Source organism: Rhincodon typus, chromosome 7 (assembly GCF_021869965.1).
Source record: "Rhincodon typus isolate 14 chromosome 7, sRhiTyp1.1, whole genome shotgun sequence".
NCBI lineage: Eukaryota > Metazoa > Chordata > Chondrichthyes > Orectolobiformes > Rhincodontidae > Rhincodon > Rhincodon typus.
The window spans coordinates 5,988,329-6,008,360 of NC_063338.1; the positions used below are offsets into that span (position 1 = coordinate 5,988,329).

Genomic DNA, 20,032 nt, shown 5'->3' on the forward strand with positions numbered 1-20,032 from the left:
TGATTTTGTTGGCTGCTTTCCCAAGGCAGCAGGAAGTGTAGACTGAGTCAATGGAAGGAAGGCTGGTTTTCATGATGGACTGGGCTACGTTCACAACTCTGTGTAATATCTTGCAATCTTGGGCAGAGCAGTTGCCATACCAAGCTGTGATGCATCTGGATAGGATGCTTTTTGTGGTACATCTATAAATTGGTAAGAGTCATTGTAGACTTGCCGAATTTCCTTAGCCTTCTGAGGAAGTAGAGGTGTTGATGTGCTTTCTTGACTGTAGCATTGACATGGATGGACCAGGGCAGATTATTGGTGATATTTACTACTAGGATTTTGAAGCTCTCAACAACCTCCATCTCAGCATCATTGATACAGACAGGGGTGTGTCCTCCACTCCACTTTCTGAAGTTGATGACCAGCTCCTTTGTTTTGCTGATTCGGAGGGAGAGATTGTTGTCTTTACACCAAGCCACTAAACTCTCAATCTCTTTCTGATGACTCATAGTATTTTGTGGATGCTGAATCTTGAGTTGCTAGCTCTGTTTGAAGACTGTCCGTTAAAGCATGGTGAAAGTGCCACACAATATGATTGAGGATATCTGCAATGGGAAGGCAGGAGTTAGTCTCCATGAAAACTGTGTGGCGATCACTCCTACTGATACAGTCATGGACAGTTGCACCTGCAGCAAGCAAATTGGTGAGGATGGCACTTTGTCGCGGACATCAGAGTCCTTCACCCAGAGTGCATTCTGAGCACTTGTCCCCCTTCCCCCCCCCCCCACCCCTCCCCCTCCCCCTCCCCAACTTCAATGTTTCCTCCAAATGGTTTTAAACATGAAGGAGTACTGATTAATCAGATCGGTTGACGGGGGGGGCAGGGTATGGTGATAGCATGTGGCATTCAGTAGGAAGTTTCCTTGCCCACTTTTGACCTAATGGCATGATACCTTGTGAGGTCTGGAGTCAATGTTGTGGACTCCCAGGGCAATTTCCTCCCGATTTTATCCCGCTGTGCTGCCACCTGTGCCAGGTTAGCCCTACTGGTGAGACAGGACATGCCGGGAGTGGTGATAGTGTCAGCTGGGATGTTTTAAGGTATAATTCCTAGAGTATTACCATGTGAGGCTGTTGCTTGACTATATCAGGCTATTGCTTGACTGGTATCTTAGACAGCTTTCCCAATTTTGGCATTAATCCTGATATGCAAATAAGAAGGATTGTTTTAGGGTCAAGGCTGACATTTATTACCCATCCCTATTGCTCTGGAGAAAGTGACAGTTAGTTGCCTTCTTAAATACTGTAGTCCTTGGGGTGAATTTATAAAACTTTAATTCTTAGGAATTGAAAGTCTAATAAAAACAGAAACTGAAGTTAAAATAAAACAGTTTTTATGCTTACTTTATAAATGTCAAAAATGAAGCATCCAAATCCCAATCACAATGCCCAAGGAGCATTCATATAGCTTACATAAATAGCTGCCAGTGATGGCCAGCTACAAAAAAAAAGTACTTACAATTTCATCAGACATTCAGTTTGAAAGCTCTGCTTACTTAGCATCATTTATTCCAACCCTCTTCAAAGTAGAGACAGGGGTGAATTTTATCCCCTTATCTCAGTTGGAGGCATCACAGTGGTGGCACACTGGTTATTTACTAGGGCATACTGTGTCATCAACCATTTCAGCACGACCATTTTGAGAATGGTGTGCAGATGATCAGCCCAACTTGGGCTGGAAGGCTGTGAAGGAACACTTTCTTGATATTGCACAGCCTTATTGACAAAAAGAAACAAGTACAATATGCCAGTTAATGTAACTTATTCTTAGACCACACGTAGAATACTGTAAACAGTTTTGGCATCCTTATTTAGAAAAAAAATGCTGGGATTGGAGGCATGCAGGGAGGCTTCATAGGTTGATCCTGGAATGTTCTTATGAGTAGAGGTTGATGAAGCTGGGCCTGAAACCATCAGAGGTTAGAAGAATGAGAGGAGACCTTGGCTGATCTGTGGCCTAACTCCATGTGCCTGCCTTGGGCCCATATCCCCTGATAGCCTTGCTTAATAAAAATTTGACTATTTCAAATTTAAATTTAACAATCGAATATGCACCGATTGCCCTTAGAGGAAGAGAGTTCCAAAATCTCCACTACTTTTGTGTTTACAGATATTTTCTAACATCTCTCTTGAATGCCTTGGCCTTAATTCTTAGACCCCTGGTTCTAGGATCTTCAACCAGTGGAGCTTATCTACCCTGTCTCTCCCCGTTAATATCCTGAAAACCTTGATTACATCACCCCCTAACCTAAATTCTATGCTGCTTGGCCTGCTGTGTTCATCCAACTCTCCATCTTGTTATCGCATAATTTACCTAATTCTCCTTATAACTTATCCCCTGAAGTCCAAGTATCATCCTTATAAACCTGTGCTGAACTCTCTCCAGAGCCAAAATATCCTTCCTAAGGTGTAGTGCCCAGATCTGCTCACAATGCTCTAAGTGGGGCCTAACTAGGGTTTTGTGTAAAGGCAGCATAGCATCTGCATCCCTATATTCCAGCCCTTTACATATGAAGGCCAGCATTCCATTAGACTTCTTGACTATTTTCTGCACCCATTCTTGGCATTTTAAAGAAATATGCACCTGAAACTTAAATTTTGTTGGACATTTAAGTTCGGAAATAACCAAAGAACTGCAGATGCTGGAAAACAGAAACAAAACAGAAATTGCTGGAAAAGCTCAGAACATTCTGAAGAAAGGTCACTGCATTTGAAACATTAACTTCGCTTTCTCACCACAGATGCTTCCAGACCTTCTGAGTTTTCCCAGTAATTTCTGTTTTCGTTTATTTAAGTTTGTGCCTTCTAAAAGATACCCTGATCTATCCTTTTGCAGTCTGAAATGAATAGTTGCACACTTGCTTATATCAAAATCCATCTGCTACAGCTTTGCCCATTCACCTAATCTGTCACTATCCTATTGTAATTTTTAAGTCGTCAATACTGTCTACAATGCTGCCCAAATTTGTCATCAGCAAATCTGGATATCTGACTTTTTATGGAATTATCCAAGTCATTAATGAATATTGTGAAGAATTGAGGCCCCAACCCTCATCCCTACAGGACACCACTGGTCATGTCTTTCCAATTTGAGTACTTACCCATTATTACATCTCTCTGTTTCTGGCTACTCAACTAATTTTCTATTTATGTCGGTAGTTTGGGTGGAAACATTTTGGAATCTGTTTCAGACATTGAGAATAGGGAAAACCTAAAGTGAACTTGGGTTGAATTGCAAAATGCTTGCATCCATATTCAATGGTTAATTTGAAAGTCAAATAGGATGTTGGCCTTTATTCAAAGGGACAAGAATATAAAAATAGGGAGGTCTTGCTAAAACTATACAAGGCACTAGTCAGACCACAGCTAGAATACAGTGAACAATTTTGAGCCCCTTATCTAAGGAAAGATATACTGGCATTAGCGATACTGCAGAAGAGGTTCACTAGGCTGATCTTTGGTATGGAATCTGCCCTATGAGGAGAGATTGAGCATATTGGGCCTGTACATGTTGGAATATAAAAAATGAGGCAACCTTATTGAAACATACAGGATTTTCAGAAGACTCAGCAGGGTAGATGTGGAGAGGTTGTTTCCCCTTGTGGATGTGTCTCGGACCAGAGGGCATAACCTCAGAGAAAGGCGTTCCTCATTTAAAACAGATATGAGGGGGAATTTATTTTCTCAGAGGGTTCTGGATCTGTGGATTTCTTTATTGCCGAGGGCAGTAGAGACTGTGTGGCTAACTATATTGAAAGCTGAGATACACAGATTGTCAATCAGTAAGGGAACGAATGGTTCCAGGAAAAAGGCAGTATGAGTGTTATCAGATCAGCCATGATCTCACGGAATTGTGGAGCAGACTCAATGGACGAATAGCCTATTTCTGCTCTGATATCTTATGGTATTTTAGTATTATAGTGTCTGAGCTGGTGATTGAAAATGTTAGATTAATTGACGAGTCCTCTTTATTCATAGTGTGCTGTTAATCTCTCACTTTCGCCCTAGGTTGTTGTGGTTGGGCAGGTATCAGTTCTCTGGGGTCTGAAAGTAGGAAATTAGAATGGAAAGATTGATTTGTTGGAAGTGGGAAGTAAGAGCATTATCACATGATCAGTAGCTTGCTCACTCACCATGCCAGAAAGCAAAGAATTCAGAAGGGCTACAATGCAGGAGCATACCATTGTCATCAATATTCTCAGTGATGCCAAATATCATGGCTCTGTTGCAATTGACTTTGTTATGCAGAGAGTAATATTTTCCACAGGGCTTAGAGGTTGCCGACACTCTTTGTTCCCTTCCAGTTCTTACAGCTTTGTGGGCAATTTTTGTAGACTGTTAATGATTGTGTATGGATGATGTTCCAGATTTAATTCCAGAAAGGACGTAGTTGTTGTAGAGAGGTTACAAAAGAGACTTGCAAAATGTTGCAAGGTATCGCAGGTATGAGGAGTGATTGGATAGGTTAGGTTGTTTGCCCTTGGACAGAGGAGACTGAGGGTTGACTTAATTGAAGTTTACAAAATAATGAAGGGTTCAGAAAGAGTGGACAGGGAGGACCTGTTTCCCCCAGCGTAGAGGCCAATAACCAAGGGGTCACAGATTCAACATTGTTGGTAGAAGGATTAGAGGGCACTAGCGAAGATTTTTCAATTCATGGAAAAGCATGTGATTTAACTGACAAGGACTGGGTTTGGACAGTGGATTTTGAATAAGTGGCTAGTTTATACAGCAGCACAGACACACAGGCTGAATGCCCTGTTCTATGCTGTAATTTTTCTTGGTTCTGTGTGCTGAACATCTGGTGGTAAATGGTGTAGTAGAATTGATGGGTGTTCAAGGTTAAATGCAGCAATTGGATGTTTGGGACTTGAGTCTTTAGTGATTGGGGATATTGTTAGGTAAGTGAAGCAGAGGTGATGGCCTAGTGATATTATCGCTGGATTGTTAATCCAGAGACTCAGATAATGTTCTGGGGACCCAGGTTTGAACCCTGCCATGGCAGATAGTGGAATTTGAATTCAACAAAATATGTGGGATTAAGAATCTAATGATGACTGTGAATCCATTGTTGATTGTCGGGAAAAACCCATCTGGTTCAATAATGCCCTTTGGGGAAAGAAACTGCCATCCTTACCTGGTCTGGACTACATGTGACTCCAGACCCACAGCAATGTGGTTGACTCTTAGCTGCCCTCTGGGCAATTAGGGAGGGCAATAAATGCTGCCTAGCCAGTGATGCCCTCATGCCCTGAATGAATAAAGGATGTGGATTGAAAATATCTTATGAAAACACCTTCATTTACTTCGACCACTCAGGTATAATCAATAGACTTTTTGTAATATAGCTGCTAGGCCCTTTAAACAATGGAAATGAGATGGGAGTATTAAATTTATGTGCTGTCTATCTCCAAGAGAAGCCACATTCATAGGTCATGAATCAGGACTGCTGTGCTCAGAATTGGGGCAGATGAAATCTTAGCGTAGGAGATTGGAAAAGAAAAGAAACATATCTACTAAAAAGAAACATCTCTACTAAGAAGAGGCATAACTTGAAGCTTTTCATCCTGAACAAATACAAGAAAACCAATTTAGAAAGAAAGCAACTATTTATACAGCATGAGCAGAGGGCAGTGATGGATTGGTTGACTGGTTGGATTATCATTAGCATGAAAATGCAGCAGAAACTGTTAACAGTCATACTTAACTGATTAAATTCGAATCAGGCAACGTACTCTTAAATTGACATCCAGTATAATTCTCAACATAGAATTATTTAGTATAGCTTTCCGGTAGCAAAACCACATCCAGTGTTGGACACAATGTTCTGAATTTTGCAAACACACAAACTGCTTGGCCCTTGGTAGTATGATGCCTGCAACAGACAGTTAAAAGGGACATGTTGTTTGATACAGTCCACTGTTGGGATGTATGGCATACTTACATGGCATCAGACCAACACTGTATCACACTACATTATTCATTTGTGTGATAGGCAGAACATTTCTTTCTGGCTTGACAGCAGTTTCCTGTTAATGGAGAATACCACTTATGTGTTTTCTGCAAAGTAACAGCATGTGATGGCTAGCATGATCTGTTGCTCAAACTTTTGAGTATCTTTCTTTTTGCAGGGCTGATTGGGCATCTTTTAGGGTTAAAGCCTTAGACCAGTTTTAAGCTGACACAGCGTGTATAAAACCAATGCTGTGTGTTAATGGCTACCTTGATTTAATCATTGCTTGTTATATATCATACAAACTCGTGGAAGTGCCGATGGTAACAAAAGCAACATGCATTTACTTAGCACCTTCAATGCAGTAAAACATAACAAGGTACTTCACTAGACCATAAAATAGACAAAATTTGACACCATTTCAACTAATGTGCCGGCATCTGAGGACTCAAAAATGTGGTGTCTTGACTCTTGGTAAGACAGCCCTTCAAAAAAGAATACAGTCTAAAAGAGAATAGTTGGAAACTATCTGAATCTAAAAAAAAATTATTTGAGTCAGTCTGCATGCATTTCCTTGCTATAAAATGATCAAATGGCCAGACCTCTGCCTGATGTTGTTCTTCAAAATCATCAGGTCGCTACACCTGACACTGGGTCTGTCTGATTGAAAATGATGGGCAGCCACCTAAGCACGATAATGATATACTTTGATTAGTGCACGCACAATTGGATTAGTTTTAATCAATCCCAGATAGAGAGCATGGTTCACTGATTTTAAATGGATAAAATTAACTTGAAGTCAATAAGTATGTCACGTGATATATTATATTGCAGCCGTAATCTATAATGATATCATTTATGGGTTCTTGCAATGGGTTATGATTGTAAATTATTAATAGCGTATTGTGATCATCAATCTGCTTGTATTTAAACTCTCACATTACTTTCAATGTCACCCAGCATCACCATCTGAAAGAAGCCAGGATTTTCTTTTTTATATTTATTGTTTCGGAAATGGTGAGCATAGCATGAAAATAGACAGGAATCCACATACTGAGTGGTTCCTTACTTTACCATGTATTGCATTTCAGTCAAAAGTGATACCTAAGTTTCTTGGCCACTGTTTTCTTGGAATTGTACATAGCACCATAGTTAGCAAGTTATCATTCTGTTCGGTTTATGAAAAAAATGAGTAAAAGAAAGGATGAGATTTTATCATCCCTTTGGGGATTAGCTGGAGTTAGGTAAGGCTAGCAAGGTGACATTGATAATGGCAGTTGTGTGCCTGTATTCTTTTCATTGCCATGCCACTTTATCAATGATAGGAAAATTATAGATGGGCTCATCCACCTAAAGCCTAATTGAGCCAATTAAGTTACGATTAAGGACTCTTCTCACCACCAGATCCCTGCCCCCCATTGGACCCTGTATTGTAAAAGAAGACTACAGCTTAAACTCCTGCCAGACTCTCAGCAGGCTTTGGAGAACTTCCTTTTACGAGTCTTTGACCCACAGGGGTTCTTCCTAGTGATAGTCTGACCTGAGAAAATAAACCTCACTAATGGAACCCAGATCACACTTAACTGTCTATAATGGGGCAGGGCCATTGATGGGTCCCCATCCTCCCTGTATACCTCATAAGTAACTACTTTTCTTGATGGTGCTGCTGAGATGTTTCCTTATAATTGCTGACACTTCCTGTGGTAAGTAACCATCCTTAATTGGGATGGCAGTCCCAATGGAACTTATTCAGCCACCACTAATAAGATATGACCCTTGGTCCCACAGAAACCTAAACAAATTAACTGCCACTACCACCCATTGCTTTTGGCCCTTGTGTTGGATCACAGGGTGTATCCAAGCGGTTCTTTTGGATTCAGTTAAATATAGTTGACAGAAGACTCGATAATAGCAATTTGCTTAAATGTTGATATTTATTAAACAGTAACAATAATAATAATGAGTAAAAGAAAGGAAAAGAAAGAAAAAAAACAATAAGTCTCACACCCTTCTGCCCATCGGGGGCCCCTCGATCAATGGCTGACCTGGAGGCTTAGGTTCGTTACTGGCACCATTCATGATCTTGGTCTGAGGTGAAGTCCAACTCTCAGAATGAAACTCTCTCTCTCTTATACAGTGTAAGAAATAGCCAGTATAGAAAGCAGCTACAGAAAATAAACTGCTTACTAGTATAGAAAATAAGTTTTGATTGTGCGGTCTGCAGCATTGAATTATGGGTTTATGGGCTAACACTGGGTTATGGGCTAAACGTATCGATGATATTCAACAGCTGCATGACCTTGAATGAGTCCTGTGACAATACTTGTACATGCCAAAGACGGCACAATCAACGTGTTTTTCTGTAGATTTTTCTGTGCCTTGTTGTTTGTTACACTGTTTAAGAGAGAGAATTTCATTCCAGTCTTCAGCTTGGACTGGTATCAAGTGAACGGGACCAAGAACAACCTCAGCCTCCAGAGAAGCCATCGATCGAGGGGTCCCTGAGAGGCAGAAGGGCAAGAAGCTTTTTGTTTTTTCCCTCACTTTTTCATTCTTTTTGTTTACTTAATAAATATTCCTTCCTTTTTTGGTCTTTTATTATTACTCAATAAATGTTCATATTTAAGGAAATTGCATTGAGAAGCCTACTGTTAACTACATTTAACCAAATCCGAAAGGAACCACTTGGATGCACTCTGTGATTCAAGACATTTTTGGTGATGAGGATGGGGTTTGGGAAGATGTGTAAGAGAAGGAGAAAGCAACCTGATGCTCCGGAGACCTTCAGTAATCAGGGTGGAATGCGGCAGATTCTGGATTCAGATCTGTAGCTAAAATGTTAGCATAATTAGGACCTTCGAACAGATGGGGGACTGTTATAACTGGGAAAACAGAGAACTGGAGGCCAGGTGTCTGCACTGTGCAAGTGCACTGAACCTTGTAGAAGTGTTAACTCTTTGTGGTCTGGTTTGTATGCATCTTTGTTTGTTGGTTGCTAAATGTCTTCTTGTATTATTGGTGTCTTTTTGTTCCCTGGAGATTCAGATCTGGGGATGCTTTAAAGTTTCAGTTTGCATTTTGTGAATGTTTGGTGATTTGAAAGTGTGTTGTGTGTCTTGTGGGATATGTATGGTTAATGTAATGTCCTTTTAAGAAACCATCAGTGGTTGTGTAAAGCAAAAATCTGCGAAATGTTGATTTAAAAATTTGGTTTGTGAAGCTTGGCAAAAATTTACCTTTCGGAGTTGGCTCCATGTTGTGTTTGGACTTCGGTAGATTTTAATCCCAGAAATTACGACGTTTGGAATTTCATTTTCCTGGCAGAGTGAATTTCCAAATACTCTTTTAACACGAGTGAATCTTTAATTCCTGATGATAAGCTTAACTCATTGTTAATATCCAAGTGATACGGACTTTAGAATGTTGAAAACGCAACTCCCTGTGAGCAAGGAGTTTCAGAAAGGTAAATTTAACAAGGGGGTGAGCTTTTCCTTCCTTCAAGGAGGAGGAGAGATGGATGACACAATTGCGTGCAGGAGTTTATGCCCTACCCACGTTTTTTAATCAGTAGTAGATTAATACTAATTAACCCATTCTGTTTGATGTGGAATGGATGGAGCTTGTTTGTTTTTGTTTAGAAATTAGAGACACTGAAGGCTGAACCCATTTGCAGAATTTCAACATCGCCACACAGTGATGGATGAGGCACCCTCAACCTAGCAAACCATTCATCAGTAACAGTGTTGGAGAAGTAGTGTGCAAATATCAATTGTAGTGAGTGTCAGGAATCTTGAAAGCACTGACCCTGGGTACACTTAAGCATTATCATGACAAAAACTATATTAAGACTCATATGCCCTGGTATTCTAAAACGTTTAAATGAAATAGTTACCTGAAAATTTAAAGGGATTCTGGGAAATGATAAGGTGCATGCACACAGCCTCAGTGGTTTCAATGCATGAAAATGGTTAGTGACTATAAGCGAGTAAACAGAATGTTCAATTTGTACAAATTTGCATAGAGATATATCAAATATCAAGAATGAGTCATCAAGTAACTTTTAAAAAATGTGTGTTATCTTAGAGAAAGCACAAACAAAGTATGTTGTGCCTGAATCAAACAAATGTTTGACTTCTGTTATAAAATATTATAAGATTATGTTGCATGGACTACAAATCTCTATAGAACTCTGGAATAAGACGTGGTGGTAATAGTTAAGTTTCAAAATTGGATGAGACAAAGTAATTAAGGGTGGAGACTGGTGGCAGAAGACAAAAAAATTAGAATAATGTTTTGAAGCGGCAATTCAGGTTAAAATGTTACAGTAGTGAAAAGGAGGTTTAGATCAGAGCATGAAACTGATAGTTTTCTCTTGGTGATGTTTGTGTCCTTCGGCACATTTAGGGAGAGATAAGTAAAACATCATAGATCATTTGATAAGATTATGTGGGAGTCAAAAATGCATGACGTGGTCTTGGCATACCAATGTAAGTGTGCAAAGGTGAATATTACCTCGGAGGTAACAAGCATGTGATGGTCAAAGGCATGCACTGAAGAATGGATCTCAGACATGTACACCTACTTGACGAAAGGATTAGTGTGGCTTGGAAGAGCACAAAGACATAGTTTAAAGAATAAGACACTGACACATAATCCATAGAGAAACTGATTTCAAAAAAAATGAAAGTAGTATTTGTGAAAGGGATGTAAAAAGAATTACAATCAAAATGAAAAGTGTGATTGGCTATTATGTCAAAATGTTACCAAAATGAAAGAATATGGATTCTGAGAGGAGTAATAGTATACTGAGTGAAAGGGCCCATCGGATGACATACAGATGCTACATCTTAAGCATTTGTATGACGCACATACTCCAGTGTTTAAATTGTAATGTGTTAGGACAGTTAGTGTATGTGAAAGAAGACTGAATGAAGACACAAGTGGTACATGAGTCTGTGGTAAGGGAACGCCTGGAAAATTAAAAGGCGGGAAGCATAAGTTGAAGGTTAAGCCTGATGATCATTAGAGCTGTATTGTTTGATACCATTTGCATTGTAGCTGAAAGTGGGTATCTGCATTTGGAGGTAGTTACCACTCAATGATACAATCATTCACACAATTGGCAATGAAGGAAACATTTGGAGAAGTATCGTCAAAATGGATACAGATGAAGAGGGCTGGAGAAATTTTGTGTCCATGTATCTTGTTGGGTGAAATGGCCTGCGGATAGGGAACTGGAGAATTTAAAAAATACAAATTAATGAACCTGAATCTGGAATATACTGAATTTCAGAGCAAATTATATAAATAGATTAACTGAAAAAGAATATAGACATATTCTGGTCACCTCAATCAGGTGGCATGACTTTCTGGTTCCATCACTGCCTTGACCGTGCATCAGTGGTAGGATATATATTTAAGGGTTGGTCCCCAAAGGCCACTGCGATTTGATGATAAACCCTATTGTTGTATTGTTTATATTGATGCCAGGTATTTTTATTGTAGTTTTAATGTAATGTCTGTTACATACGCTTAAACGTTCTTGCGCAGCAGTCGCTGATTTGCGTCTGCATCTGCAATTGTAACATACGCTGTCAAATATCATCAGGGGTGGATTGTATAGGATGGGCTTAAGGGCTAAATGTGTTGATGATATTCGACAGCTGCATGACCTTGAATGAATCCTGTGAACATTCCTGTACGTGCTGAAGACGACACAATCAATGTGTTTTTCTGTAATTATTTTTTCTGTGCCTTGCTGTTTGTTACACTGTATAAGAGAGAGAGTTTTGTTCCAAGTCACTGGACTTCACCTTGGACCGGGATTGTGAACTATGCGAGAAACAACCTCAGCTTCCAGACCAGCTGTCGATTGAGGGGTCTCTGATGAGCAGAAATGTGTGAGGCTTATTGTTTTTTCCCTCTATTTTTCATTCTCTTTCTTTACTTAATAAATGTGCCTTTGCTTTCGTCTTTTATTATTGCTTAATAAATGTTCATATTTAAGGAACTTGCTGTTGACGAGCCTTCTCTTAACTGCATTTAACTGAATCCGAAAAGAAACGTTTGGATGCACTCTGTGATTCAAGACAGGCAGGTACAGGAATGTTCACAGGACTCATTCAACGTCATGCAGCTGATGAATATCATCAACAATTTTAGCCCTTCAGCCCATCCTATACAATCTACCCCTGATGATATTTGACAGTGCATGTTACAATTGTAAGTACAGACGCAAATCTGTGACAGCCAAGCGAGAACGTATGAGTATGTGACCTACACCAGAAAATTAAAACTACAATGAAAATAACCATCATCAATACGAATAATATAACAATAGGGTTTATCATCAAATTAATGACCGCAGTGGCCTTTTTGTGAGATTAGGTACAGCAGCTGCCAACTGATGAATCATCCACAGCAGCATCCATCCATAAAAAATTCACATGGTTCTGTGAAGACATCATATCTTATCAGTTTACAATCTTTGACAACTCACTCTCTTTATCATTAATTTCCTTCTGTCTTATACACTCTGGTGCTTCCTGCCCCATTATCAATATCCAATAGGAATCACCTTGTCCGTGGGTATCTCACCAGGTTTAGGTGGGTGTTTCCCCATGTATAAACGTCGTCGGACATTGTAGTTTTATTGAGAGGATGTAACTGCCTACCCCATTAAACATTTTACTCATGGGGGTCCCTCCTTTCAGAGGCTGATTATTCATATTACACAATGCCTGTGGCAGCACTTTAAGTCATCCCTGTAATGTATGATTAGGGGTAACTAATTTAATTTGTTGTTTTAATAACCCATTCATTTGTTCTACAAGGGCAGCTGCTTGAGGGTAATAAGGGATGTGGAATCCAACATATCTCATTGTCTGCAGCCCATTGCTGCATCTTTTGACCTGTAAAGTGTGAGCCATTATCTGATTGTATTTCTGATGGCTCACTGTTGTAGGATATCAACTGTTCTAGGCCCTTAACAGTGTTACTCTGATTTGCTTTGATTGTCAGGAAAGCTAGCATTAGCCCAGAGTAAATGCCCATTATGGTTAACAGATATTGATATCGTTGTTGTAACAGTAATGGGCCAACGTAGTCAATCTGCCAGATTTGAGCAGGCTGGTCTCCTCGTTTGATTTGTGTCATTGGCTTTTTCAGCAGTAAGATGTGTTTTACCTTTTGACATATTTCACACCTGCCAATGACTTCTTTCACCAGGTCAGCAGGTAACTGCAAACCTCGATCTCTTGCCCATTGCACAGTGCTGTGATACCCGGAGTGTCCTGATTTTTCATGAGCCCAGTTTCCAGTGTGATACTCTTCAGATGCATCTTCAACCATTCTGGCTTCTACTGTTCCGTCCACTGTATTGTTGTGATCAGCAGATTCCAACCCATTCTTCATATGGGCATCAATACGGTACACAGTAATTTTCTTGTGCAGTGCCTTTGCCCCATACTTGTTTCCATAGGTCTGATCCACACATGAGCTTTCCTGCAATTTTCCAGTTATGTGACCACCAGGTTGCCAGTCCATACAGCCCATTCCTTTGGCCACTGCCCATGAGTCAGTATAAATATGCAAACGCTGACTCTCTTCTTCCAGCGCTAGGACCACAGTTGCCAATTCATCATACTGGCTGAATCATCCATCTCCTTGACTATGGATAGTCTGTGAGGAGAGATTAAATGCAGCTGCTCGCCATCACCTTTGGCCATTCTTCCAGGTGGCTGATTCATCAGTGAACCAAGCACAGTGATGGGTATCTTCAGGCAGTTGCTCAAACGGAAAGCCCCATTGAATGAGAGATGCAAGTATGGTCCAGTTGAGACTTGGGGTTTGTTTACCTGGTGAGATATTCACCAATTTTTTCGGCATGGACTGGTTGGACCGAAGGGTTTGTTTCCGTGCTATATGACCCTACGACAATTTGTTCATGGAGTTTGACAACCCCTTCCTTTCCGAGCTTGCCTCAATCAGCTATGTACCATTTCCATTTTACAGTGAGCTTTGTTGGGCTCTACCGACCTTGTGGGTCGCAACGTCAGATAACACCCATGTCAAAATTGGTAACTCAGGTCTTAGGAGCACTTTGTCCTCGCACGTCTACCCTTCAATTTCTACTAGAGTCCAATAGCAGGCCAGAAGTTGCTTTTCAAATGGCGTGTAACGCATAGCTGCCTCAGTCAGTTTTCTGGACCACCAGAGGTGTTGCTTTCCCCTTTGTTTTGCACCATAAGCACCATGTGGCTACATTTTATACTACTGACACTTGTAATTCAAGGGGTACACCAAGTATCTGAGGGGCCAGGGGAAGTGCTACTGCCACGGCCTCTTTGGCAGCCATAAATGCTTTCTGTTGTTCATCATCCCATTCGAACTGAGCTTTCTTTTAAGTAACAGCATATAATGGTCTTAGTAATGTGGTCAAGTGAGCTATATGTCTGTGCCAATATCCGAGCAGACCCATAAATTTCTATGCCCCGGTGTTGCTAGTTGGAACAGCCATTTCTTGTATTTTATTGTTTACTTTTTCAGGGATGACTCTTATCCCCTTTTGTCAACCAAATGCCTAAAATCTGTGCTGGTCCCTGCATCTTTTTCAGGATCACTTCCCAGCCTTTGTCTTGCATATGTTGCACCAGTGTGGCTAGAGATTCCGTCACTGTGGATTCCTTTAGTCTGCAGATCAAGATATCATCAATATAATGCACTACGTGACTGTCCGGTGGCAGCGAACACATATCTAAGTCCCTTGCTACTGGCCCATGGCATGAGGTTTGACTGTGTAGTATCCTTGTGCCGACAGAAGATATATTGGCGAACTTCCCATATAAAAGCAAACTGAGCTTCTGTTTCTGGGGCTATCGTTTTCAAGTAAAAGTCATCTGCTAGATCAATAATGGCATACTAGGTATCTGGCCCTTGTGACAAACTTTCCATGATGGTGACCACATCAGGCACAGCCACTCTTAATGGAGGAGCATATTTGTTGAGTTGGTAGTAATCAACAGTCATTTGCCAGCTTCCATCAGGCTTCTTTACAGGCCATACAGGGCTATTGTACACTGATACTGCATGTGTCACAGTTCGTGCAGCTAACAGGCCCTGTATAGAATCCCCAATTTCTTCGTGTCCTCCCAGAATACGATACTGTTTCATCAAAACCACCCATGTGGGCGGAGGAATAATGAGGGGTTCCCAACACAGTTCATATACCAAAAGTGAATTTGCAGGTGGGGTCTGCAAGGTGATACCTTTCAATAAGTCCATACCAATAATATTTTCTGGTATGTTGGATATCAATGCCAGGACTACTCAAGGGGGTCCATTCCCCAAGGCCATTCTAATATTTGTTCTAAATACTGGTGTTATCATCCCACCAAATTCATTAATAGTCGTTCTGATCCCTACATGTCTATGTGGATTGCCATGTATAATAGTAGCTTCTGCCCCAGTGTCTAATAGTGCGATGTCCCGTTGTACATTGCCTTTCCTCCAATAAACAGTGATAGGGACATGAAGCCTCGGGTCTCCAGTCATCCCACCAAATGCCCTTACAGAGAACTCTGAGTCCTGGCCCCACCCCTAATCGATTGGCTGACAGGCTCGCCACAACTGCCCAATGTCCTCCAGGCTAGGGAGACGCAGTCAGTATGGTTTCCTTTCCTCCCTCCACATCTGATGTAGTCTCTCCTACTTCCTTATCCTTTGGAGAGCAATGCATCCTCCACATATTGTACATGGCATCCATAGGTATTCCATCTATCTTACTCTTCTCTATTCCCCCTCTTAATAATGCCATGAACATTTTCCATCTGGTTATCTTTTGTTTCACCTTCGAACCCACTCCATCTCCAACTTGTTGTTCCTGTTTGTCACACGTTCGGGTGGGCCTCACTCTTCGCTTATCAGCCTCCACATCCTCTAACTGTCCTAACAAAAAACATACCTATCCCACTGCCTGTCCCTGGAATGGCCCTAATAGGGCTAACAGGGCACCTCTCATCCAGCCCAGACCACTTCACATTACTTACCGTCTGGACCCTGAAACTGTGGAGAATACATACCCGCTTGTGTAGCCAAATCCCTCAAATGTTTTATACCTTCTGGTATGCTCACCCAGTTTTCAACATTGCCTTCTGAATCAATCGGGAAGGGTACTTGTTTCCTACTACTAGTGTCAGTGCGTTCCACAACAATCCAGCTTGCCTTATGTTTCTAAAAACACTAGTCACATGTGGATCAACACTTAGTGCTCCCAGATTCCCTCGCTCTATGGCACTCAGCATAATATGGGCATTACCCTGGTCCCATGACTGCATCAACCAAGATGTCAAGGGTTCACCTGACTTCTGCTTAAAGTGCGACCCCAAATCCTGCAAATCAGACTATAGAGTAATCCCTTACTATTCTCAAATGTTGTAATGTTTGTCCTCCACCTGTTTTTCCTTAATTGTTATTAGGAGTCGTGCTAATAGCACGAGGTGGAGCATCCCCTTCCCTGTCTGTCCATTCATACTCTGAATCTGATGGATACCAAATGTCTTCATCCCAATGGTCGGGGTCCCATTGTAAGGTTAATAACGTGCGCACTTTGACGGGGTCAACTTACCAATTGCGCCATTTTGCTCTCTTATTCTGTTGTACCGTTGCCAGACAGCATACTATCTGGTTCTGTTTCTCCTCTGCCTTCTCAGCTTTCTCCTGCACTGTCTTAACTGCTTCTGTTAGGGTGATGTTAAGCTGTTCTATTGCTGTCAATGTGGCCTCAAGTTGCCTGTTTTTGCCTGGCACTCTTCCAATTTCCTACATGTAGAACACAAAGCTGTTAACAATATGCATCCCATTTGCGGTACACTGTCCATGTTTTTGGGGAAGCCCACTTCCTGCAAGCACTTGTGTAAGGCAGCCTGTATGATTAACCCTCCTTTCTCTCTTTTTCCGGTTATAACCATTCCCCATTCTTGCGGAGGTCGTAATTGTGCTAGCAAGTTAGCTCCGGACCCAAATCCAGAGTCTGCTGCATTCCATCCTGGAATACGGAAGGTCTCTGGTGCATCAAGTTGCCTTTGCCTTCTCTGAAATATTTTTCCCAATCCCATCCGTGTCGCCAAAAGTGTCTTGGATCGCAGGGTGTTTTCAAATGGTTCTTTTTGATTCGGTCAAATATAGTTAAGAGAAGACTTGACAACAGCAATTTGCTTAAATGTGGGTGTTTATTAAGTAATAATAATGATAATAATGAGTTTAAAAAAAGGAAAAAGGAAAAACAAGTCTCACACCCTTCTGCCCATCAGGGACCCCCCTGATCGACAGCTGGTCTGGAGGCTTAGGTTAGCTCCTGGCACCATTCACGATTCCGGTCCGAGATGAACTCCCACTCTCGGAACGTGAGTGTCTCTTGCATATTAAGTGTAAAAAACAGCCAGTACGGAAAACAACTACAGAAAACAAACTGCTTGCTAGCGCAGAAAACAAGTTTTGATTGTGCTGTCTTCGGCACATATGAGAATGTTTACAGGACTCATTCAGGGTCATGCAGCTGCCGAATATCATCAACAATTTTAGCTCTTCAGCCTATCTTATACACTCTGACGGCAGGACATTTTGGGGCTGAGTTTATATGTGCTTAATAACAATGGAGCCTTTTCCACTGGAAAAACTATGGGGAAAGCACAGGAACTCTACCCATGTTTCTTTGTTCGTAAAGAACATCTTGTTTTAAGATTTCTTGTTATTGGGCAATGCTTCAACCAATAACAGATATTCACAAAATTGGTCATTTTATTAATAAAAACAGATTGAGGAAAAGCCAAAACTGTGCTTGTGTAGCATTGCCATTTTCAGGGCAAGAACTAGCAACAGTAAGAAGTAATTATGATACCAAGTGGAAAACGTTCAGTGCAACTTACACATTTTTACTTTAGAGAATAATAGTGAAAGTAGTCAGGAAACAAGTGGCTGTACTGAGTTATAAATTCATAAGAAACACAAGCATTCAGTGTGAGGTTGTCCTTAAATAAGGGTTGCAGAACTTGTCAGTGGTCAGGTAATTCAAGATGTAACTGGATTTGACACAATAATTTTTTGATAGCAGGCTATTTGCTAGCATCTGTCAAGTATGAATTGTCTTCTGCTTGATATGTTTGATCTTTAAAAAGGTGTTTATTAAAGAATAGGAAGGTCCAAATCAATATGCTTGCAGTGGCTTATATGAAAGGAAAGACAAATTAAATGTCACAGCTCACAGATAGGAAGGTTTTCAAAGTTTGACAAGGTCAAGGCTAAAATGAAACCTAATAGAATCTGTTTAGTCTTGATCATGTCATGCTTTTATGTGCACTATTGCATGTATGTTTCAACAGTCTTTGAAATTTTCTACTTCAAGTAATTGAGCCCACTATAAAGTAAATATTGACTAATGGCTTGTGTTACTTTCCTCTTCTGTTTTAGCAGAGTCCTGTAATGGGTTAACACTTGTGTTAAACTAGTGAGCAGTAAGATGCTACATAAAAAGCCATTGATCCCTTTATCACCAACAATAGTTTCTAGATTTATACATTCTTAACCAGTCAAATTTATTTCTAATAGGAATTTGCTCATCAGGTACTCAAAAAGCTGAGATTATTTACGTCTATTATTATTCCTCATGTATCCATTCCTGTTTATTAACTGCCATCCTGACCTTGTTCATGGGATTTTACTGTTTTTCACTTTGTTGCTGGTGACTAGCTAAGCATCCCCCCTCAAATGAACTGTTAGATCAAGAGAGATCATGAAACAATAGGTTTGAAGAAAGCATGAGGTAGTAATTACTCCCTTCTACTTTAAGTTATTTACTGTGTTCATTTTGTACCAGAAAGCAGATAACATATTGGTCAAATTCACAGTTCATTACCTCTCAATGCCTTTGGCTCAGTCTTGCTCCTGTAGTCAGACTTTCTTCGAATTCACACATTTCTATTTTTAAACAGAGAATTTGCTTCTCTGTGCGGAATTCACCTGCCACACATCATTATCTCAGCAGCGCGTGAACCCAGGCTTTAGCCTTGCTCCTTTGTAGCAAGCATTAATGATTATACAAGTTCAGCCAGGACAGAATGAATAATCTCTTTTCCCTCCCTTTAAGTATTAGAGTGGGCTGTACTTGTACGGCTGCTAATTCTTCGAGATTGCCTTGGAGTTTCCAAGAATTTACAAATGATTTCCTGGCACGTTGCATCATACCATCCAGGAAATAAATAATTAAGGGTGCTATTTTTAAAGAGATCTTTGAACAATTTTGTTTTTTGCATACAAATATTGGATGTGAGAACAAGAACTGTTTGACTGAGAAATCATCTAATAGAATAAAGAAGAGTCCATCCCTTTCTAAATTAGTTTGGAATGGTTGTTCCAAGTGACAAATGGTAGGTGTATAGAATGGGGTGATTGGAGGTGGGAGGCTCATCCAACCAAATTTAGCAATCCCTTGGTGGCACCTTCATCAATTATATGCCCGAGATTGAGAATTTACAGTGTGTTAGCCAATTTTCATTCGTAATGGCAAAAGCTACTCACTGGGATGGGAAATAAAGTGATTTCCAAATCCTTGTAAGTATTAGGAAGCTAAAAATACTAGAATTTAACTTACTTTGAGTCTGTTAAGTTGTAAGTTTTTTTTCCCTTTAGTGTATTTGCAGAAACTCATAGGTTTATTACAGTTAATTCATGAAAGTAGGTTATAACTTCTGTGCCCCCTGTGGAGGTGGGATGGTGTGGAGCCTACAAATGTGGGAAATTTTGATTTCCTGATAGGGAGCTGAGATGCAGAAATAAAGTCAGCAGCATGTTTGCATTATGCCAGCTTGTGGCAGGTTTCTATTCATAAAACATCTGTATGCCATGAATACTCATTAACGTGAAACAGCTTTCATTAAAGCCTGATTCTTAGAATAAAGTTAACAATGCATGACAATCTCGTGACACTGGTTTCATAATTATTTAAAGTGGCATTGCTGACTTTGTGAAGGTGTTGCTGAG

General features: G+C 40.5%; 1 long non-coding RNA gene across 2 annotated transcripts; it reads right to left on the reverse strand.

The window, feature by feature from the left end:
- Positions 1–214: 214 nt before the first annotated feature.
- On the reverse strand, positions 215–19,089 carry LOC125483467. 2 transcript variants are annotated; one of them, XR_007262435.1, is made up of 3 exons: positions 18,909–19,089; positions 16,623–16,816; positions 215–590 (listed from the first exon to the last, which is right to left on the reverse strand). It is a non-coding gene; the product is annotated as an uncharacterized LOC125483467 (long non-coding RNA). The 2 variants fall into 2 exon arrangements; XR_007262434.1 differs by lacking the exon at positions 215–590 and adding an exon at positions 5,799–5,920.
- Positions 19,090–20,032: the final 943 nt, after the last annotated feature.